The sequence below is a fragment of the Zonotrichia leucophrys genome, chromosome 7, assembly GCF_028769735.1.
Source record: "Zonotrichia leucophrys gambelii isolate GWCS_2022_RI chromosome 7, RI_Zleu_2.0, whole genome shotgun sequence".
Classification (NCBI taxonomy): domain Eukaryota; kingdom Metazoa; phylum Chordata; class Aves; order Passeriformes; family Passerellidae; genus Zonotrichia; species Zonotrichia leucophrys.
The window spans coordinates 24,368,563-24,393,224 of record NC_088177.1 but is presented as its reverse complement, the minus strand read 5'-3'; the positions used below and the strand labels follow the sequence as shown (position 1 = coordinate 24,393,224).

The following is a 24,662-nucleotide window of genomic DNA, read 5'->3' as shown; positions in this document are numbered from 1 at the left end:
CTAACCATGTGTTTCAGTGAACCTTTTCATACTGTACCTGTTCATTAGCACCAAACTGTAAACGTTGCAGGCTTCATTCACTGTGCAGTTTTCAAGAGTAATGTCACCTGCTCTAATTCATGACAACTATAATTCATTGTGCCTGGTAATATCATACCTAAGGTCTCCTGACCTAGCTGCTAAGCCTTAAACCCCTTCACTGTAAGCCTTGTACTACTAGAATGGAAAAAAACCCCACAAAAACAAACAGAAAATAACTCACTTCACATGTTAAAAGCTTATGGATTTGGCAGAAAATCTGATGTGACCTAAGGCACCTAAATCTGACATTAGGAAAGGTGTGGCACATCAGAGCATGCCTGTAAACTGGCACTGCCATTAATCCTGCCCTGGAGAAGAATGACTCTTGTACTGTCACAGTGCAACCTAAGACATGAGATAGCTCTGTAGCTTCCAACTCTTACAAGCCAGGAATGACACAGCAGAGGAGCTTCCTGTGCTGCTGCTCACACCACAACTCCCATCCACTCCCAGCCCTCAGTGCAAATCCCACAGGCTCTGTACCTGGTCACCAGCAGGAGATGCTTGCATAGAATGGGAGGTCTGGTCAATTCAGTCCAGAATACACTTCCTGAAGTTAGTTAAATGGCAATAACATTTCCCAGGTTGCACAATCCTGCAAGGAAGAAAGGAATAGAACTATTAATTATGAACTGTTGGTGATCACAGAGCCTGAGCATGTGTCCATTATGTATTTCCTTGAATAAACAGGAACTCTGCATGAGAAAGTGGAAGCGTACTGTGAAGAAGAGCCCCCTCCTTCTAAAGAGGAATCAGAACAGGAAAACACACTGGCTGGGTTCTCCTTATTGCTCACTGAGGCCAGAGGACCCAGTTTATTCTCAAACAAATTTAAGATCATTCTTCCAACTTCACCATTGCATACATAGTAAAAGCCATTATACATGGTGGAAGGAAAACAAAAAGGCATAAAAAGCCATGGATGGGATGGTAAGACTAATAGAGTTATCCACTACAACAGCTGCTCCTACTAAGAGACATGGTTCAACAACTAGCTTTGTAATTAGGAGGTTTCTGTAGTTTAGGCTAGAGAAAAACACGTGCAAAAGCTGAAACAAATGTGGGGGGGAATTAAAGGAGAGGCAACAGCCTGGAAGATGTGACAGATGTGCTGCAAATAACACCCCCACAAAAAATACACTTGACCATTTTATGTATTCAGTAATAGAAACAACAAAATAAAATCTTTAAAAATCAGTAATTTTAAAATAAAATGTAAGCATAGTAGCCTTTCAGCATTTTACAGATTTACTTCTATTTAGAAATCAGTCTCAAGAGCCCAGTCCCCCACAGCCACACAACCTTGGCATACACTACGTGGCAAAATGAAACCCACGAGGGGATTCTGCTGCAAACTCTCTGAAGCTGGCCTATGCAGGTCTGGTTTGCAGTAGCTGGTGCTGCACATCTTAACTCCTACGTTTTCCCCTGCAAGAGTAGAATAACCCTGTGCTATGGATCCAAGTGCACAGTGGACACAAGTTCAACAGTGCAACACAGCCACGTAGATTTTGGGGAGTAAAACCAGCCAGCGATTAAGGTGACATTGAGTGGTATATTCTATTTATTTGCAGAATTAAAGATTCTTTAATGAGGCTTTAATCTAAATTTGAAGCTCCCTCAAATCAAACTCCTCTATTAGCATTGCTGAAGGGAAAGGAAAAACAAAAAACTAAAAAAAAAAAAACAAAAAAAAACAAACAAAAAATTATTTTTTCTTCCATAGATAATAAATGCACAGACATATGTACACAGTCTCTCCTCCTTCTGAAGTGCGGCTGAAGAGTAGCCTCTGCTTCCTAAGCACAGAATTTGTCCCCATCTGGTTCCATTTTTTATTATGTTCTCTTTTTGGTTTCCCTTCTCTCTCATTCCAATGCAATTTTAATTCATTTTGTTTAGTCTGTACTTTTTATTCCCTTTCCTCTTTTTGCAGATTTCCTTTTTAATTTGTTAGAGGAAGAAACATTCTTTCCCTGGATTTCATAATACAAGCTGCTGGAAAAGGCCCATTCAGAAATCCCCCCTCTTGAACAACTCTCCTGCTCTTTCAATCCTGTTATCCCAAATAAGTTCACTCCTGGTAGCAGAGTAGAAGTGTTAGGGTTTATTTATTTAGGAATGCGTATCAGTTTATTTTTTAATTCCATTTCAAATACCTGGCACAAGCCACTGCATGGAGGCTCAAATATATTATCTACGAGCCATTACATTTAGCTTAAAACAACTCTTAATCTATCTGAGATGAATCGCTATAAGAGAGGATTAGGCTGAAATGAAAATGTCTGCAGTGGGATTTTACTAAATTGCTTTTAAATCGCATTCCCAGTTAAACAGTGCTCCAGTGAAGACTATAAACCCTAATACATCAGAAAGGCTGATTTGGGGCAGAACTCTGGCTCTCTGAAAACTTGCTGGTTTCACAGAAGCAGAGGAGCCCAGCTAAGGCCAAAGCCTTCTCTGCATATAAAACCCCAAAGCCTGAAATACGAGAGCAAAGCTCTGCAAGGCTGTTTGACTGCCCAGGAACAGGGCCCTGCTATTCCCAGCTTGCCAAGACCCTCCATGCCCTGCAGCAGGGCCAAGTGCAGCATCCAGCTCCACGTGCCGGCGCGGCCTGGCCTGGCCTGAGCCACTGCGTTCATCTTACACTGGTGTTTCTGCACTGACATCAGGATGAGGGCTCCAGGGGGTATGAGGAGGGTGAGAGAGCTGTGAAACTCACTCTGATTTTCTACATGACCAGAAAAACACTTTTTAAAACATTTGGGAAGAAGCATGGGCAGCTTTAGGACTTCCTGCCCAACGCTCAGATCTCTGATTTTCAGGCCTGGCATGGCCTTGTTACAGCACTGTCATCCCCAGCAGCTGCATTTCGTGTGAGATTGCTGCCCCCACCCCTGTCCAAACCCCTCTGCCTCTCAAGCTGTGACCCAAGGTGCAGAGTGAGCAGCTTGGCCTCCAGCCACCATTGCTGGAGCTGGCTGTGCAGCTGTCACCTCCTCCTCCCCATGCTCTCCCAGAACCACGTGGGATTTCACTTCCATACTGGGATTTCCTTTTAGTTCACATTCTGTGCACTTACCACTGTATTATACATTTTATCATCCTGAAGGTTGTTTTCTTTGTGAATTGCACTCCAACTTCGCATTTAAGATTTGTAATTAATCACAATTGCCCAGTAATTTAAAAGTAACAAATCTATATTTGTGCTAGAGTACAAAACATACATCCCATTAAAGTCTCCCTCTGAGAGCTCCCAAATTCTCCAGCACCAACTCAGATTAATTTAATTCCTGATGCAATGTGTTCCCAAGTTGAAACTCTCCAGCACAGAAAAGTCATGATGCAATTTCTCAACAGAAATCACCAGGAATGAAAGAACACCTTACAAAGAAACCGTGCCAGTAAAATCAAAGAGCTACATACTTGGTACAGCCAAAACAAACTAAAAGAAGTTTTCACTATAGTCAATTATTTTAACCTCTACTTGGAAAAGTGCTTTCTGCTATTTATTAACACTGAACACATCTATTAAAAATCCAGACCTTTAACTTATTTTATGAAAGTCTTAACAAGATGGAGAAGACTTCATGCACACTTGTAACGTGACTCCGGCCTCACTGCTGTTGTACTTGCAAGGCAGGCTCCAAGCTTTGCACAAACCAAGCTAACCCACAGATGAGCTTCCTATTTCTGTGCTGTAGAGTTCTGCTCTGAAATCCCACACTGCTTACTGCCCACTAGCACAACTGCCACACAGAGTGCTAGTGCTCCTCATCCACTGCTGCCAAAAATCAGAGAAAATACATCTGCAGAACCCTGGCAGGACAGCTAAAGAGATGTTTTAAGAGCACTAACCTGTGCTATTTGAATCTCTTGGAGGTCACCCAGTTCTGAACTTACCCAGCAGCTCCAGGCTCGTTTCCTGTGAGGAGCATGTGACACACTTCCTCACCGCACCTTGCTAGACTCACTGCGCTCACATTTTAACATCAGATTAAACAACTAAATGTCCCTCCCAACATGTAAAGAAATTCCCGATCTAATGCTGAACCACTGACATTTCTGCATAGCCAAAAAGCCCTCCTCTACTGTCTTCTGAGTCACTCCATGATTCAATGGACCTTTTTGTACTGTATATTAATACCAAATGCTGAATGCGATTCTGCCACAGTATACTCAGTGTGCCTCCCCCCAGCTTTTAAAGGGGAAACAAATGCAGTAGTGGAGAATGTAATTACACTGCAGGCATGGGAAATTTCAGTTCAAGGCTATTTGTTTATCAAATGTTCAGAGTGGTAGTGAATTGATGAATTCAAACAGATGCAGTCATCAGCAATTTTCAGAAATACTTTCATTTGAATACAGTAAACAGAAGTTTGTGTCCTATGAAAAGTAGCTTATGCCTTTAGAAGAGTAGAGATTTTCTGAGTGTGCATTCACATATTGTTATCTTAGCACTGGGGAAATAGATCTGAACATATGTCACAAAAGGAAGGACAGTAAAGTACTGTATTAGAGTACTATGTTTACAGGACTAGTCAATAGGTGGTGCTTTATCAGAATTTTATTTTTAAAGACATAAATTTTGGAAAGGCAATCTAACCGAGTGCACCACCAGGTGCACTGTCAGAGTCTGGAGGTCAAGTCTGAAGATTACCAGGTCACAGTAGAGGCAGAATGGTCACACCAGAGTCAGCAAGGAGATACTGCTCTCCTGAAGATGCTCCTTGTGGAAAACACTAAACACTTGTCAATCAAGCTAATGGAGGGGTGAAGATAAATGTGGCATTCCTTTATTTAGTGCAAGTTGAAATAACAACAGAATGCCAGGGGGACTGATCAGCCTGGCAAGGCCTGTGTGAAAGCAGTGGGTTACAGACCCACAGGGGTTTCCTTACAGACTGACTGAAAGGATCTTTGCTAGGGCACAGATTTGCTTGAGCTGTACCTAAGTGTGAATGTGAAAACCTTGAAGGTAAGAAGAAACTGAAGAGACAGTGATGCTGCAAATTTGGGATGCAAATCTTTTGGCAGCAACACTCAGTCATGGCTGTCCTGCATCCACCATTCAGTTCTCCCACTGCACCCCACAGCTGCCCCAAGTGTGCTGGCACAGTGGTTCCACAGCCTGTGCCCTGGACCACACTGAGGAGCTGATTTGGTGGTCAAAAGCTCACAAGATTTCTTTCCCCCCTTTTCTCACTTCCAGGCAAAACCAGACAAGTGCTAGTAGCAAGCTGGCTGTGCCACTACCCAGGCTGTCCCACAAAACCATGGCTACAGTGAGAGACCCAGAGCACGCCAATCAGAGCTCCTTCTTTGCCCATGGGTAGATGAATTCTCTGCAATTTCTACATAAATTAAGAGGTTTCCACTAAAATGTCATCTTTATAATTAAACTGTGCCAGATGAAGACATCAATGTTGTGAGCAGCCTCCTGGTGACCACCAGCCAGGGATTACATTCCCATCTGCTGCCTCAGAGCTTCTTACCACCTCTCACAAGTTCATTACTATTGAATGAGCCAAACTAGCTCCAGTAATTTATATCAATGGGTTAAAATAATTGGCAATGGAGTAACAATTGTTTTGAGAATCCCTCCTATCCACAGAGATGTGAGAGTAGTGACCTCTGGCAAAGGGGCAGCAACAACAGGATTTACAGAGCAGCAGCTAAATCTTAAACAAATTACCTTCAGCTAATAAAAGATACAAGTATTTTATGTGTAAACACACATAGGACACCCATGCAAAAGGAAATACATGCATGACTAAAAACCCCCAAACCAGCCCCTAAAATGGATGCTTTTGCATGAGACACACACACCCTTCTGCACCTCTGAGCTTCTGCAGCTGTAGTAGGAAAGCATGTGCAAACACATGTCTGCAGATGCACCTGCTCTGCCCCCCAAAGGTTTTGGGCCAAATGGCCAAGGTATTATTTACACTGAAAACACTTGAGAGCACTGTGAGCCTCATGCAGCTTAAGCATCTTCCCCCCGGTTAGCATGCAGAGACAGACCCCGAGCTCCAGAGGCACTGAGGGGAAGTTGAAGAGTTCAGAAAGTGGCCATGCTTGCTCTCAGCACACTGCCTCTTTGTCCTCACCCAGCTGCTCCCCCAGGAGCTTTCAGACAGCCCGGATCCCTGACAAGAGATGGGCTATTTCTCTCCATTTTAAGAAGGGGCTACGTTTACAAAGTCACTTTTAATGTGTCAGCTTCTCTGTGAGGATCTAGTCACACACAATGGGCTGTGCCAGAGCTGTGCTTGGAGCTGTGGTAGGGCAAATATACTTTTATATCCCCCCAGACACTTGGGATTGTTCGAGAGGGGAGGAATTTGCTCACCCAGCAGGTAACTCACAGCAGCCTCGCAGCCACTTTTAATCCATGCCCAAAGCAAACAGCCTCCCAGGGAGCTGCTCCAGCCAAGCTCAGAGCGCTGCATGCCCTTCAGTGGGGCCATGGAGAGGCACTGCAGGGACAGCAAAGGCAGCTGTGTGACACCGGGGACACACCGTGTCCGCAGAGCTCTGGCACAGCGGGGTTTGCTGAGTCACCGCTGACACCAGAGCATCTGTCAGCTCTGACTGTGGACCACTAGAACAAGAAGGGAAACAGCTGAAGCCTGATAAATTTCATCCCTTATAAACAAAACATTTATGCCTCCAGCCTTGTCACAGATGAGGAATGTTGGCTGCCACCTTTCAGAGGAGCAAAGCTCCAGCAGGAAATTTTGGCAGTCATGTGTGGGCCAACCACTTGCAACTAATGCTATGTCTCACCTTACATATATATATATACACATACACAAGACTAAACTATCTCTTTAGCTTCTGAGTGAAAAGCACGCATGAAGCTCTCCTTTATCGACACCTGGGTACTTCCTGGAGACACGTATTAGTAACCCTGCAGATGGCACAAGTTGTTTTTAAAGCCATAAATTGACTTCCCCTCACTTGCCAAGAGATCAAACAGTGTTTGATTTACGAATAAAGGACCACCCCAGCAGCAATAACAAGTTGCACAGTGGCCTGACAGATAAGCCACAGAAAGATGTTAAGAGAAACTGATGTAAAGCTATTTACACAAATGACTTGCTTGTCCTGTGCTATGGAGATAAGAAGGCAATCGTGGGCTCTGAAGTTTTTGGTTTAGATTAGAAACTTGCACTACCCACACATCTGAGTATACTGGATGTGAGGATACAGACTAACAGAGCATGCTGAAACCCAGCATTCAACACCAACACATACTTTCTGCCTTATAAAAACAGGCCCTATTTATTCACTGTACAGAAAATCACCCCATTCACCAACATGGCTATGACTATACACACAGACAGAACAGTGGATATGGTGAGCACTGTTTTCTATCTGGAACCTGTCACCAGCAAATCTGAGCAATTAACATCTCAGTGCTCGGGCAAAACAATCTGCACTGCCCCAGCTTTGAGCAGGGACAACACAGGCGAGTGCAAGAGCAAACCATCGTGTGGAACCGTGAACGTGCAACCACAAATAAACCAACCAAGCCCAGATCTGTCAGCCAAATCACCAGAGCCAAGCACTAATGCAGAGGTGTTCAAACTTCAAAGCAAGAGCACAGTCTGCAAGAGTTTGTTGAAAGAATTACAACCAGAAACTGGGACTTCTCAGTAGCATGTAATCCCTGCTGTTTCCATTTCCTCTTTCTCATTATCGGCACAGACGGGGGCTGAAGATTAGTAAACAGTGGGTGTTTGGGGTGAATTAGAGCATGTGTGATGTAGAGCTAGGGATCCTGGTGGCATCTGTGTGACTTCAGAGAGACGTAAATATTTAATGCTGCCCACTACATTTCTTCAAAATGATGAAATATTAACACATTCCTTGGGGGTGGGGAAAATCATACCAGATAAAACAGGAAATCTATTTTGTCCCTCATCCAGAACGTCAACAACATCTGATGATCAAAAATGTTCTGGTAGATTGCCACTCTCTAGACATGTCTGTGTGGAAAATGAAGAGTTTTTACACTGTTCCAGTGCTGTCTGAAAACAGCGGACACCCCTCCCAAACCCAACTCAAAGCCCTTTACACGGCTATGTGCATGAGATTACATTATCAGCTATCACCCCTGGGTTTAGCCACAGGTTATCCTTTCAGAGGACAGCCACATAAATAAAAGCCACTCCTAAGAAACTTACTCTTGCCTAGAAATGCCTATCTATTTCTTGAGCAAAAACTGCTGAACTGACAAGCCTTGCTCTCAAAGTTACTTGTCCTCCCTGCTCCTTTGACACAGACATTAACAGACTCCTGAAGAAATGCTCTGCAGTCCATATGTATTATTTACACATGTACATATGTATCTAATTAGATATATTTCTAAAATGAGAACTCTGTTTGTGTGGAAGCCCCTTCATATCATTGCAGATTATTTCTAATAGTCTTAGAAAGTTCTCAGGAACCAAAAAGGAAGTTTTAATAAGAGTGCTGGTTGTGGCTTCCAATAATTATTTCCACATACAACCTGATTTCTTAGTTTGTAGCTTTTTTATACAATAAGCTTGGTACACAAGCTCTATCAAAGAATATGGACTCACTCAGCAGGTCAACCAAGAGAGAAACAATCCGTGCTATCTTTCCAAAGGATATTTTCAATACTTGATCCAGTAAAATCTGTCTAGCTGTTGTTCTGGAGCAGTGTTTGCTATATTTTCCAATGGCATGCCTAGGCTTCAAGTACCTTTTCTCAGTACATAAGCATTGCTATGATGGCAAAGTTAAAATATATTTATTATTCAGCAACCTGTCTTCAGCTATTCACATAAGTCAAAGTTTTCAAATACTCAGCTGAATATTTGATGGCACATTTTTATATACTTAGTTATTTCAGTAGAAAATCTCAACTGGTTTTAAGATCACATTTGAATCTGAGTAATATTTTATAGTCAAACTCCCCACGAGCATCAGTATACATATATATATATATATGGATACATATATGTACACGCAAATAAAGCTAGACAAATCTACACCTTGGAAATCATGATCTACCAGAACACCACACATTTTAAAGCCACACAAACAATATTCATTGATAAGAGCAATTTTTCATCTTTTCACAAACCATACAATTTCATGCTGTTAGTGATGCTTAGTGCTTAGTTTATTTCCCCTTTACATTCTGAATCTTCTAGCCAAAGCTCACGTGCTCTTAATTTTTTTTTTTTTTTTTAAGAGAAAGCAAGTCCCAATCTTTGGGAACTTTAGTCCATTTCTTGCATTCTTCCCATGGGTGGTATATTTCACATCAGGAATAACTGGATGCCAAATATAGCCACAGATGGGAGTCTATGCATAGTTGCTGGGTAATTATAAAATAGAATCAGCTCCTCTGCTGTGTAACAGATGAGATTTTATTCTTTGCTCAGCTACAAGTACCAGCAATCCCATACTGATTTGAACTACACCCAAGTAAGGTGAGCAAGATCAGGTCATGCACAAGATCAGAGAATGTCTTTGTGTTTCATTGATATTTATTGACAATTATATTCTGCCAAAAAAAATAAAATAGGAGAAAGGGAGGATCAGTTTATGAATATGTATATATACTGCATATCACATTATTATTTAATTATCAGTGTAATTACTATGAATTAAGAAAGTCCACCACTGTGATTTCAGAGAGCAGTAGTTAAAAAAGTGACAGAGAATTGCAGAGTCCATGAAAAGCATCCAGATAACAGCCTTGGAGACTAGCACTCTGTTTCCTTAGACAGTGAAAAGAACTCAGCCCTGTTGTGAAATGCCACATCTCACCTACACGTGAGGGGCAGCCACAGGGGACACATCTAAGCGAGCCTGCTGACACCACTGTGCCCACCCATGGCCCCGGTCCCAAAGGATCACTCGTTAGCCAAGCAGGGAATAGCCTCAGTCCTTGCTGACAATCTGACTGCTTCATGATGGCTTTCAGCATGCAACTCCTGCAATGCCACTTTGAGCAGGAAATTTTGTCTTGCAGACCTGGGGTTACCAACTCACTGCATGTAGACTATGCTTAATCTGACAGAAAGCAATGTTTAGTCACAGCTCACCTGGCTTAGAGAGTAAACTGCTGGTTTAAAAATAAAACACTTTATATTGCCATTCATTAAAATCTGGTTTCATCAACTGCTGAAACTGAGTCAGTTACCAGGAGACTGCACTTACAAGACAAACCTCTACCTCAAAAGTGCATGGGAATATCCTATTGTTCCCACAGCCAGACAAATACAAGGAACTGGACCTCTGACACAAATTCCCATAACACACTTGGGAACTGACAGTCAGGATAGCCCAAATGGGAGGGCTGAGCTAAGCAGAGGCAGTAGTATGATTTTCTGGCTCAAAACAGCCTGGCACCTGGTCTCCCTCATTAGCAGAAGTTAAATACACAACTATAACTGAACATGCAATCATCTGTCTGCATCCCCCTCTACATTTGTTTTGTTTCTTCTTTCCTCTCCCACCAGCAAAAGGTCAAGTATATAGTAGAGAACTGAAAAATTAAATTCACAGCTTAGTTTATGGCTTATAGCTCCAAGGGCATTACCTGTGCTCAACAGAAACCCCAGACTGTGTAATTTGAAGCATGGCTGTCTGAAAGAGTGCTGCTAAAAGAGCAGAAATGCCTTACAGTCCAATTTCTAGACCATTCATCAAAGCTGGCTGGCTTTCCTGAGAGGCTGTACCACAACAGTGACCTAAGAGAACAACACAGAGAAAGCAGCAAAGACCTCCTAAAACCCCTCCTTCTTGGCCTGAAAACACAGGTCCCTTTGGGTGGGAAAGATTAGTCACAGGCACTTTGGTAGAGCCCAATGGTTCCAGCTGGTCTGTGGGCCAAGTCCCAGCAGAGTTCCTGATGGAGGATGAATTGCCAGCTCCTACTTCTGGCTCTCTCCCAGCAATGCCTCAAAGCATCCCCAAGCACTGTGGGAGTCTAAAGGTGTTTCTTCACCTGTTCCCTGTCACTACATGCTGCCAGCAGGAGCTCAACTGCACAAGCTGTGATACAGGCTGCATTTACCTACTTGATGTTTCTAGTTCAGATTTAAGTGAACTTTGTGGCATATTTAACTTTGGGCTTTTTGCTGGTAAATGGGACAATGACTAGTCTCTCAGCCTCAAATGCCAAAGCCAACACTTCGCATCACTTTGGGAAATTTGGATTTTGAAGAGCCTTGGCTGTCCCAAAGGCTATTTCCATAATTATACCCTCAAGAACTATTTAAAAGTTCTTTTACACTTGTCCTATACCAGGCGTTATTCCCTAGTGGCGGGGTCTGAAATCCTGGTTCAATGTATGTTAGAGGAAACGATGGTGATACCAGGGTCACATGCTCCATTGAGAAATTAAGAAACCACAACCTGCACAAGCCAGACTTAATACAGGAACCTAAACTGCAATTTTTGACAACGTTACTTGACAGAACCCAGGTTAATGCACCAAACAAGCCTGCAGATAATCTGAGTTTTTTCCTCCCCACCACAATCACATAACAGTGACCCTACAAAACTTTAAAGCAAAGATGCCAAGGGCATGTGGGCTTTAGAGCAGAAGGAACAGTCATCCTCCCTTCAGAGTGGTGAAGGGAGTAGCTACCAGACAAGCAGAGAAAGCTTCTACCAGAAACTCAACAGAAAACAGCTCCAATGAAAGTCCTGAAAAATGATGTCCTGACCTTTTCTGGAGCAATCCTGTTCCACTGGTGTCATCTCAGCATTGATCTTCCACAGCAACCACACACCAAGGGCAGCGCTGTGTCGCAGCACGTGCCACAACACATGGCACAGGTGAGACGGCCACAATGCACAGATATCACCATACAATGGCAGAAGGCTTCAACCCATACAGAGTAACACCACTCCAGAAGGCTGCACGTGTCTGCCCTTCTTGTTCTTTCGCCCAACCTTTTATACCCTCATGTTGATGCACTGCACCTGTGTGCCTCTCATGGCTCATGCACTGCCCCTGTGTGCCCCTCATGTTCACGCACTGCCCCTGTGTGCCCCTCATGGCTCACACACTGCCCCTGAGTGCCCTCTGCTCCCTGTGGTGGTTGGTCAGTGCCCCTGGGCACTCCCTAGCTCGTTACCTCCAATGCTGCTCACCCGTCCTGCACAGCTGCACCCACTGGGGATGAGGCTCAGCCACAGCCCCACTCCCAATTACCACAAACTGTGCACCTACAGAACTGGGTCTAAGTTACACTCATCAACCCCTCTGCTAGTTCAGAATGGATTTTTTGTGTATTTTTGTTCTTACTTCGTAGGGCATAAAGCCTTGCCTCATTAAGCAGTGGGACATCTTCTTATTTCTGTCTAAAGGGAAAAAAGTGAAAATACATTTTTGGGTGGTTTTGGGTTTTTTTACCTTCCCTTCTTGCAAGTTTTCCCATTATATTCTCATTTGCTTCTGCCTGTATCTCACAATGGATGGCCTGGAGCAAAGGCCTTGGAAGCTGTAAATGCTCTGGTGTTAGATATCATGTGGTATAATTTCTATGGTTTCTTCAGTGCCTCCCCAGTCTGGCTGATTAGTGAGTGGATGGTGAACAAACATTTCTTGAGAAGTACAAAAGCTTTCAAATAAAAAAGAGCAGTCATAAATCATTCTTACTATAAACTCCATTATTCCTCCTAAGAGGAAACTTTCTTGGGGAACTTCAAGTAACACAAAACAGAAGACAACAATGACAATTCTTTCCCTTGGAAGCACAAAATCCATCAGTGTTCTCATTTAAGTACTGCACATGATGACATCCAACTGGGTTTTACCCTGCAATTCACTCGCATTATCAGGGATGTTCTGCTAAACAACTGGCACATTTTAGATGAATAAAGAGGGAACTTGTCCAGTCATCTCAAGCTGTTTGTCAGTTATGGAACACTTAATTTTCTAGTTCCCTATAGCAGCTCAAATTAATTTGTCTTCCTCTTGACACCAGACAGCATGCACACTTTTTTTTAAGGATGCACAAATGAAAAAAAAGGAAAAGCTATAATAAAACTTGGAGACACTGATCCTGCAGAGAGCTGCTTGGAAAAGGATAACCACTAAATGAAAAAATAAATATTGCTCTAGTTCCACCTAAGGGTACAAGTAAAGTAAGTGTAAGTATGCTGCAACTCCTCAGAGTAAGATGTTTCACTTTGAAAAGCCTTATCTGGTTTAGTTTTAATTTCAAATGAGATAAGAACATGAGTTGTTCATTTATACCCAAGGGACACTGGCCAATTCAATTAAGAATAATCTATTTCAAGTAAACTGTGCCATGAAGCAATTATTTTTTCCCTCCCTAAGTCAGCTATTAAGATCAAATGAGGAACTTTTATTTGAAAATACAGTAGGAAGCTCCAAGTTATAATTATTTGTGGTTTGTTTCTGCTGAGTATTAAAGCAAAGGTTTGGGGCTGCCTGCTACCATTTGAGAGTTTTGTATTCCAAGATGCCATCAGGACTATTGAATGGAAAAGCTGAACTTTTAAGGAATATCTTTTTCTGTTTCAAAGCAGTAATGGTCTGGAATAGTTTAAAATGTAACCTGCAGACCTAAACAATGATATACTGGTAGGCGTTGCTCATGTGCCTCATTTGAATGGCATTCTCTCAAACTGAAATAATCACACAGGGATACCACCACATTGCTATCCTTTGATTTTTCATTTCATCATACTCAAATAGAAAATGTATTCTACAGGGCCCTGCTCAAATGCATTCCCTATCTCAGGGGTCTTAAAATTAAAGACAAGGCAATAAAGAGCCCACTACACTGAGTCATGCAAGCTCACTTAGTGAGCAAGTGGCTTCTTTACTTACAACACACACAACAGAGCAGCCTTTTTGGTTTACATTTAATACTTCCTTTGAAAACTATCTTCAGGAATTTCAAATGTGAAAGTAACAGTGAAAATTCTCTATTTTGCATTCCTATACCAGAAAACAGTTTTGGAAATATGTTAGGCAAGGTAGGTCAGTCAGTGCTGGGTAATGAGGACATGAGGAGAGCAATGACTGATGTGATGGTCATGGGAGGACTGATCAGTTGGAGTAAACCAAAGACAGGACAGTAGAGCTCAGTACTACATGGCTGATGCTGTCCATGTTTGCCAAACTGCAAATCAAATTGAACCAAAAGACCATCAAACAATAGTACCCTTCAATTACCAGCTGAGGAATTCTTTCCTCAGGTAGTAGGTGAGGGGGGAATAAGCAATCCTCTCTTCTACTCACCACCAGATATTTTTTGTCCTCCACATCTATCTAGCTGGTGCTAGCCACAAACAGCTAGCACCAGCTAGCTGTTCACACTACTCAAAAAGGAAGGCTCCTGATCCATGCCACACTTGCAGCTCTGGAGTGCTACTTCAACCGGAGCTGCAATCTGCCTCCAAGCACCTACAGCCCTCCTCAGGGACCAAGGCAGTTGCAGGGCAGCTAAAGGTCCCACCACTTTCAGAGCCTGCTGGTGGGGTGAGCAAATGAAGCACTGCCTGTTGTTCCCGGCAGAAACAGCACAGACACCACTTACCTGGGGAAGCATCCTCACTTAACTGTTCACATCACTGCTTTAAAAATGGCAGGGGAAAAAGGGGTGGGGGGGGGGGGAAAGGAAAAAAGAGAAAAAAAATAGAAGGGTTGGGGAAAAAATGGGAGCTCAGCCAAACTCCTCTTCTAGTCTTGAAAGAGAGAACAGGGCTTAGCTCTGAGCCACCAGGTACATGGACTGGTCTAGAGGGACACTACTTGCTGAAACTTATTTTATCTCCTTAATTTCCAAGAACAAGTATTGTAAGGATCATATTTTAGTAACACTGTACTCACCCTTTCAGAGTCTTTCTTGCCTGTGGAGATCTTTAAATCAGCAAAAGAAAAGATGAAAAAAACAAAGCTGAAAACAAAGCCAGAGTCTAGATCAGAAAATTCATTACATATTCTATGCCTTAAAAGTCAGAACCTCAGGAGAGTAAGCTCTCTGTAACCTCAGGTTCAGTGGGAAGAAACACACCCTGCTAAGCAAATCCTGCAGTGTGCTGAGCCAGTATCAAAAACCTGGAGGCAGAGGCTGGACCTGCCAGCCTCAGGCTGCTGCTGCTGCCAACCCACTCACATGTGCACTGCAGGTATCTCCCCTGCCAGGACATTCCAGGCCCTCAGCTCCACACATGCAAAGATGCCTTTCCTAAGGCTTAAAAGAGACTGTTGTATTCAGCCATATCACCAAGCACGGCTAATCTGGGATACATGTGTGAGCACTCACACTTGTGCTCCCACAGCAGCCAGCATAGCACCCAGACCCATCTTCCAAGCAAAGCTGCCCAGACAAATCAGGTTTGTACAGCTGGCAGGCTCAGCTGTTCCAGGGCATTACTCTGACACAGCTCTCTTCACAGAACACCAAGGCACATGTCTAACTGGACAGCAGGTTGTGGCAACAATAAAATAATGCATTATCCTATCTGATTTCCATGACTTAAAGGATTTCCCAACTTGCCATGCCTGCTGATGCCTTCTTAACATTTAGGGATTTGTGTCAACTGAGCTACAAAATTGAACTGTTGTTGTGGAGAATAAGCAATGGATGATCTGCAGAATGGTGCAAGGCTCCACTGACTTTTAGTTATGCTTATGCAACTCCACAGTTCCACAGCTGCTAATACTTAGCAGATGACCTGCGTAAGTGCTAGACAAAAAAAAAAAAAAATCCTACTTCACTTAAAAAACAAGCTACCAAAACAAGAGTAATGATTTTTTTCATCTGACATGATTTTCTTTTTTTTCTTCTCTGAACAGAATTGAAAAAACGCAGCATAACGAATTCAGCATAACTTATAACTGAAGATCTGAATGGTGCCTTGTTCGTAGCATTTGGATTTGAAACACAGATGCAGTTAACTCACAGCTTAACTCCTTCCATGATACTCTCTAAAGTGCTGATCTGTGTTCTTCTTAGCTTCCAGGTTTTTAGAAGTTTGCAAGTGATTTTTCTTTTTTAAACAAAGAGAGATTCAAACTTGGATTCAGTGCACAGCTTTGTCCACTGTTTTCTGCTCTTAAAAAATATGATATTAATTGTTGTGCAACTAACTGGGAATAACATCACTTTCCAAAAATTTCCTTTGCAGCTCTTGTCTTTATTTCACCAAATTATTTTCCAGATCACATTTTCTAGGTTTCTGAAAAAGTCAATGCACTACATTTTTCTTTACTACTAAACTCCCTATGAACACGACTGATAAGGGGAAAAAAAAAGAAAGATATCTCTCAGCAGGTAAGTGTAGTCTCTGTTGCCAAATGATCTGAAAATAGTTGAGCAGGGAAAGGAAGTAGTTTTATGTGTGAAGACAAAATCTTTTAGCTACCAAGGCACTAGTCTGCCAGCCAGGAGATTTATGATCCTCTCCCAGCACTATTACTGACCTGCTGTTATGAGACTTTGGGCAAAATTACCTTCTTACACTATGCTTCTCTACATACTTCAATTTTTGAAGTCTTTATTCAGAATTCCCAAGGCCATTTTCAGATATTTTAAGACTACATTTATTCCCACTGGTTTTGGGGACAAAGGCAGCCATGCTTCCCCCATAATGCACAAATATGGCAAACAGCCAGCTGGAAGGAACTGCTGGATCTCATCTAGCTCAGAGCAGGGATAACCTGCCTTCAAGCAGATTGCTCAGGCCTTACCCAGTTTGCAGACCATCTCCAACAACAGACTCCACAATCCCTCTAGACAACCAGCTTCAGTGGTTAGCCTCCTCACCCCCAAGGACCTCAGTGGAAATTTTTCTTTGAAGCAGGACTCTGTGCCAAGGAATGCAATTTCTGTTTAGGGCTCACTTCTGGCCCTGTTAAGTCAGGGTCCAGAAGAATACAGAGAGGCCTGCTCCACACTGCCTGCTCTTCATGGCAAGAGGATTTCAGCACTCAAAATATTACAGAGAGGGAAGAAGAGGGAATCACCCCTTTTCCTGAACTTATCATAAGAGAAACATGCAGAAGCTATTTTGGGCTCACTGAAGCTGCTAAGAGCATTTCTTTTAACATCTGTACAACTTCCCGTTCCAGAATATCCTGTAGTTTCTTCAGCAGGAGTTATGTGCTCAAGCTTAGCACAAACAGAAAGAGGGCTCTCATGAAAACATGGACAAGCACACAGGAGGGCTCTTCTCGTGGGCTTTAGCCCCGAAGGAAATGGTGGGAGCTCCATACATACACACACTGAGCACATTAAAGATGAGGGGTGCACATGAACACATTAAAACTCAGAAACCTCTGCTCCCACAACATCAGTAGTTTAAGGAATTACAAAACTATACATTTTAACTCCAAAGCATACTTATGTGTAATTGGATCCAAATGAAGAACACTAATGAAGTTACGGCTGAGTTAAGTGTTACAAAACAGACTCTCAAACTACTCCTTGTGCTTCCCGTTTATCTCCTTCCAGGGATTAGGAAAAACTTTCTATTCTGAGCTCCTTTGATGTCTCTGATTGAGACGAAACTGCTCCCCCGCCACTTGTGTGTCCAGCCTCAGAGACACTCTGAGTGATCTGAGTGAACTGTGCTGGACGAGGCCCAAGGACAGCTGCACTTGCAGACTCGTGTGCCTGCAAGGATGAAGAGCAACTCCAGCACCTTTCAGGGCCTTGATGTTCAGGGTTATTGCCACTGAAAAAATAACCTTTTTACTATTCAGATTTCATTCTCAGCTCAGCAGCAGTGACACAGTCCCCAAAAGGATCACAACAGAGTACTAACATAGTAAACAGTTTGTTACTACTCCTTCCTGCTCTTCAGATACCCAGAGAAATGCATGCATGTACTTGGTGAACACTGCACTATCATACTGGTCACCACAAGCACACAAATTACCTTAAACAAAGCAGCCTACTAAAGCATGATAATAGACATCTTTATTAAATTTACTCTTTAATAACGCCTTTTCTGGGCTATTTGCCAACTAACAGTTCAGCAGTTATTATTCTATAACAGGTTTTCACATACCTCTTTGAAGTAAGGAGCTAAACAAGTAGGTCTTAACTGCACACAGGACAGACAGCTGCCTTCCAGAGTGGTGGCTACCTATAGTACCCACTTCTTTAGTACTACTAAAATCTATTCCACCACCCCAGAATTTAATTATCTCCCCATATACTGGGTCTCCACACCCCTACTCAATGACAGCTAGCACCACAGATTCTGAACCAAAACAGTAAACAGTCCTTTTTATAACAGATCCCAGAGAGCAAATGTTAGAGTGCACCAGATGAAGAAAATGAGAAGGTGTTGGAGTCAAGAATAAGAGAAATCAGTAGAAAGAACACAGAAGTATTTAATTAGATTTGAATTTTGATAACACTTCATTATTGTGAAGAAACCATAATTAAGATATGTTTACCTTGGCAAAAGCATAAACTTTAAAGAAACCCACCCTTCTGCCGCATCATTATTTCATATGGTTTCTATACATAAGTCCATTAACCAGATGAATACTCAAGGCAGTTAAAAGCACAGAACATTTCTCAAAGCTGCTGCATAAAGACATTTTACTAAATTGTACATGTAGTCCATCAACAACACGTGTGCTCCAAAGGAAGCCTATGCCTTCCTGTCATGTCACAATTGTCACACAACACCAATATGCACTCTTTTCTCCCCACAAAGCAGATGGGTGTTTATATAAGCAGGGCAGAAAAGTAAATAGCTGTTAGAACTTTATGCAGTGTAGGCAATGGAGATAAATACTGCAGCATGCTCCCTTCCCAAAGGGATTAGCATTGCTCATGCTTCTCAGTGGCCTTTTCGGGGTCTGGATGTATCAGATGTAAAGATCATACTGTTATCCCAGGTGGGAAATAGCTCTTTCCACAGCCAATACCTTTTCTTAGATGCACACTTGCAGTTCTGTCTGTACTACACAGGTAAAAGCAGTGAAACCCTGCTAGGGTAGGTAACTGGGTTTTCCATTAAGAAAAAAAAAGGTTTAGTGGTCTTGTAGCCATGCAGCCCCAAAAGACTGTACCTTACTACCTGATGCCATTCAGAGAGTAAACTAATCCTGGAGAAAGCTGGAAGTGCAATTTCAGAAGAAATAGCAAGGCAGCAGCAGTAATTAGGACATAGCTAGAGAGTTTAAACTGCTTTAATTCACAAGCGTTTGGGTGAGGGATGTCAAAGCAGGATGCAGGAGAGAGTAGCACAGGGCTGAGAGGGAACTTCTCTACAGACAAGGGAGCAGCAGCTCTCGTCTTACTCAGACTTCTGAGCTACTCAGCAGAACCCCAGAGATAACTGGGAAAGGCTGAAGCAGCTGCAGCACAGGCAGAGGAACAGGTGAGCAGCAATAAGACAGAAGAGAAGGGTGGGAGGGACAGGAGCAGAGGCAGGAATCCCTAAGCTGCCAAGGATAACACGCAGAGCGACCACAGCCTCCAGGCACAGCCCCTGTCCCAAAATGCCTGCACTCCAGTCAAGGCCAGCCACAGCACTGGCGTGCCTCTGGCTTCACATTCCTCAGAAACTTGCCTTAACCAACTATGGGAATAATAATTTCATGTACAACCCAGAGAACTACTCGTTTGACAGGCAGAAGCTAAGGGCAATGTCCTGCTCAGCTTGAGGTCAGAGGATGATGAAGAGCCTCGAAGAGTGAGGCAGAAAGACACACATAATACTTGAGGAATGAAAAGCAGCGCTTTCTGGAGGAACAATAACAGGGACTCAAGAGATACTATCTCATAATCTCCGGCTATTTGCTCTCGCTCTAGCTAAACAGATCTTTAAATAACATTTGTGCATACATAAAGAGCTTTTCTTCCCCATTTGTAGCTTTCCTCTCCTCCCCTAGCCCCTCCCCACCCTCCCATACTCTCTTCCTGAATCTCTCTCTGCGTAGGGCCTCCCCCCTCACATGCTCCGGCTGGACAGAGGGCAGAAGTGCTCTGGAACAGCTGTATTTCCTCCTCATCTGCTCCTTCCCCTCACAGCAGAGGGGAAAGTACATGCCAGCTCAGCTGGCCTCGTGCTTCACAGCACTTGAAAAAGCGCACTGCCATGCCTCCCACCTTCACTGAAGGCAAGGCTCCCAAGCCGAGGCTCTGAGAGGACCTTTTCTTTTTTATGTGGCCTCCCGGGTCTCTGCACCATCCTCCCAAATTGGGCTTGGAAGAACTTGTGGAGAGAAGAAACAGAAGGGAAGGCTGACAGAGTTAAAAAGGGTGGGAATGAGAAGCAAAACACACTGCCCAATCCCCTGAAACTGAGAGCAGCTGCTTATTACAGCCCTGTCTTTGAGAACACACTTCAGGAGTAAAGGAGTAATTCAGAAGTACCTCGTGGTGGGTTCCTGAACACACACACCTTGGTGCCAGTGACAAGGGCTGTTATCACGTTTGTTTTAGAGAGGCTGCTCAAACAGGCTACGTGGTAGCTGAAGAACACCTACTCTCTGAGAAGGCACATAGCCCTGCACTCCAGAAGGTGCTCATTAGAAGATGAAACACAGCCATTAAAGCAGCAGAGGCAAACAAAGTGCAAGACAAGCTCAAACTTGAAGACTGGTCACTTGAGGTTCCCTGAGTTGATTCCTCTCAAAAAGCCCCCAAGAGACCGCTCTGTTGACTCCACCATACAGCCTAACTACACGGTCCACCCCAACATCCGCTGCAGATGAGAGCGCTTGAGGGAGACTGCAACACGAACACCTGCGTGCGTGACCAAACAAGGATGCCCAGCGTGGGTGCCACACGTGCAGGCAGCGGTGTGTGCCACGGCTCCAGCGTGAGCCGCAGCCCAGCGAGGCTCTCCCCACCCTGACACGGCAGCCAGGATTTCACAGCCGTGGCTGTAGAGCAGCAGAGATGGACAGGGATGTCAGCAGAGATGGACAGGGATGCCAGCAGCCCCGTCCCTGGCAGCCCGGGCACAGGCACGGTCCGAGGGGCCGGGGGCTGCGCCCCGAGGCAGCGCCAGCCGCCAGCGCGGGCAACGCGCCCAACCGGGGGGAAGCGGGAATGGAGGGGAAGCAGGGAGGGATCCCAGCCTGCCAGCACGGCTTCGGGAGGCAGGAGGAACGCGTCCAGCCCGAGACAGAGCAGTCTGGAAGAAAAGAGAGAAAGAGCAGACAGGCACGAGGCGACACTCGGCTCCCGACCCTTGTACCCGCACAGGGCGCTCGTCCCGCGGGGCCGGGGGTGCCGAGCCGCCCCAGCGCGGCGGCCGCTGGAGCCCTGCCCGCCCCGAGACCCCCGCCCCGGCCGCCGGGAGCCCTGCGCGGCTCCCGCAGCCCCCTTACCGCGCTCCGTGCGGGCGAGGCGGCGGGAGGGCACGGCGGGTCCCGCCGGCGCTGCAGCCGCTGCGGCGGCCGGGACATGTTGGGCCGGGCGCTATTTATAGCGGCAGGAAGCGGCTCTGCGGCGCGGCTCTGGGGCGCCGCTCCCCCGCCGCCCGCGCCGCCGCACATGCCCCGGGCCCGCCGGGCCCGGCCGGGCCGCCCCCCGCGCTGTGCCCCTAGGCCCGGCCGGCGGAGCGGGCTCCCCGTGGGACTGCCCTTCCCAGGTGGCGCGGGTGCCGGTGATGGCCCTGTCCCGTCTTTGTGTGCCCCGTGCCCAGTGGGAGTTCACAGCAGTCAGAGTTACAGAGAGCCCCTTACAGGAGATGGGCTCGGGTCCCCAGGTGCCAACGGCCTGGACTGCGACTTCGGTGGCTCTGCCGAGGACACAGCCCGTTCAGAGCCTCCCTGGTTCCCCGGCCGTGCCCTCACGGCAGGGACAGCTCTGCTCTCCGTGCCGCCCGCACTGCCGGCCCTCGGCACAGCCCCGCTCCTGCCGGCCCTGCTCCCGGGGCTCCCCTTGCCCACAGAGGTCGCAACATGTTTTGTTCTCCCGACCTGCCTGGCCCTGCTCCCGGGGCTCCCCTTGCCCACAGAGTTCTCAACACGCTTTGTTCTCCCGACCCGCCTCGATGGCCTCGATGGCAACCAGCGGGGAAGGGGTAGTGGCGCCTGGGGAATAGCGAGGCACCAGGCAGAGACACACGGTAGAGCAGAAACGTAATTAAACAGTGGGAAAGACATGCTTGCTTTTTCCCTGTTAAGGTTTGCAGTATACTGAAATGTGGGAAGGTCAATTACCCATCTCCGCAGGATGCCCCTGAAGGTATTTGCGTTTCATACCTCAATTAACTCATGCAGAGATTGCTTTGCCAGGCAAGCAATAGATTCTGTTCCCTTTCCCCCCTCAGCTTGACCAAGTTTTTCAGAAACAAAATTTCTGTTCATGTTTTTATGTCCAACACTGAGGTTTTGGATGGAAAAATGCCCAAGTGTATGTAACAGAGTAGCTTGTGCAGATAGGAGCAAGGTTTGAAGTGCAAGAACTGTGTCCTGAGTGTCTATTTGAGCCAACATTGATCTCACATGCTTTTGTCTCTGTAGGATTTCACATTTTGGAGGTGTTCAGATTATTTCTGTTTACTCCATGCGTAGACATGGTCTAGCCCAGCAGCTACATAACACTGTTATCTAAAATAAAAATGTTAGGGACAGGTGTCCTGGAGAACTGAAATATGCTCCTGATTCACTTGTAGCAACATGTCCGAGCAAGGTCAAAGACTGAGTAACCTGTGTGCTAAGTTAACCTGCTGCAACTTTCATGTTTTCCTCAGGAGATGAGCTGTTGCCTGAAGGCACAGCATTATGGTGAGACACGCTGTCGTAAGAGCAATGGCATCACTGTGCTGTCTTCAGTGGAAGGCTGGAAACCTTGCCAGGCTTTTATGTAGGTCATGTCTCGGTTTCTGTGTCATTGTATGCTTGGAGCACTACAAGAAAACACAAAAACTGGTACAATTTTTTATGTGTACCCTTTTCTGACCCATACAATGTAGATTAGCTTGCAAGCAAAAGTTTCAGTGCTCACAAATAGTAAAACTGCAGGTACTCTGTGTTTACTGTCTTTACAGTCCCAAAGCTCTCTTAAGGGGGTCACAGATCCACATGAGGTTCCTCAGCAGGGCAAACTGTATTTGGGTCATTGGTTAGCTGAAAAGTCACGTAGAGGCAAACAGCATCCCCTTGTCTACATGCTGGGGAAATACCATGTAATGTGTTTAATCCAGGCTCCATATGGGATAAATAGATACACTGATACAGATCTGCTCAGCTTGTAGGAGCTGGGAAGATGTGCTGCAATGGGAGATCTGTGCTGGGATGACAGGAAATGGTGACAACCTTTGCTAGGAAAGAATTGTCCCTATCTGGGGAATCCACTGAGTGATCCATCATTGCTGTGATGCAGTAGCCTACAAACTCCTTTGGACTTCTGCCTGCTGGTCAGGCTGGCCTGTTGTGTGGTAACACGTAAAGTTGTCCTGTCCTTGCTGTAGATAACCCACCTGCAGCCAGCAGGACTCAGCACGGCTTTCACAGTGGGCATTGGTCAGCTGAAAATGCTTCTTTACAGGTTGGCTCTTTGCCATAGCTGTGTCAGTCTCTTAGACTTTATTGTGACTGAAGTGTGATCATTTTGCCTTTTCTGTATTTGGTATTTGAATTTCAGAAAGAGATAAGTGCTCTAGAGCTCTGTTAGAAGTCAGAGTCTGTGCAACCTTAGGTGACAGAAACTTGGGAGACTTTGTATCAAATTCACAATTTTTTAGAAAAGAAAGAGAGAGGTAGTTTATAGCCAGCAGCATGCCTAGGGGCCTGGAGGCTGTGCTGGAATTTATCTAGCTCTAGTAAACATTCGAAAATGTGAGGTCTTGTGACTGGAGCCAAGGACAGCAACCTTCTAGAAGTGTCCAAAGTCAAAAGCATTCCTGATGTGCTGAACTATCAATGACTTTAAAGGTGATATCTTGCCTGTCCCCACAGTAGAAAACTCCTCCTTTCAGGGAGGCAAGGTACTCCCTGTCTCCAGCAGCAGCACAGTGTTTATGCACTGGTGTGGGTCGTGTGTTACACATTCCCTCCTGCCCTGCTGTCCCTGCCCGCTGTGGCTTGCCTCAGCTGTGGAAACAGGAACTGCTGAGTCAGCAGCCTGATGAAACTCACACTGCTTTCACACTTCTCTGGGGAGACTGCCACAGCAAGGAGGTTGGCAGCAACTTATATCCCAGAGAAAAAAAAAAAAGGAGTACTTAAACTGTCTTACAATTGCCTGAAACAATAATCTGATTTTTAAAAAACTCTCAAACTGAAGGAGGCTGTGGGACCCAAGCACTGGTGACAGATGAATGGTCAAACCTGGCACACGAGCTCATAGTCAAGTGCTTGGAGTTCAGTGAGTGTCATTTTCCTGCTCTCTCTCTTGATCTGCTCAACTACATTTTACAGAGCCGAGATCCAACTGGCTGAAGAGACAGAATAAGGACATTGAGTTCAGCTCAGCTGTCTGGTGAGGATGGAGAACAGCAGCCTGTTCTGATTACAGACTCATGCAGAGGTGAAACCATTCCCTTGGAGCTGGTGCAAGATAAAAGACTGTGAAAATTCAGATAACCCTCTCAGAAAAGCCAGGTCTCCCAAAAAGCACAAGTGC

General features: G+C 45.0%; 1 protein-coding gene across 3 annotated transcripts in view; it reads right to left on the bottom strand.

The window, feature by feature from the left end:
* The window catches only part of WIPF1 (WAS/WASL interacting protein family member 1), a 55,484-nt gene extending 33,965 nt beyond the window's left edge, over window positions 1–21,519 (bottom strand). Inside the window, exons 1-2 of one of the 3 annotated variants that reach the window (XM_064718284.1) lie at window positions 21,419–21,519; window positions 565–676 (exon numbers count right to left, since the gene is read on the bottom strand). The gene's annotated coding sequence lies outside the window, so the exon portion shown is untranslated. Of the gene's footprint in view, window positions 1–564; window positions 677–11,801; window positions 11,937–21,418 lie in introns of those variants that run through there. The other 2 variants (XM_064718285.1, XM_064718287.1) reach the window with 2 other exon arrangements.
* Window positions 21,520–24,662: the final 3,143 nt, after the last annotated feature.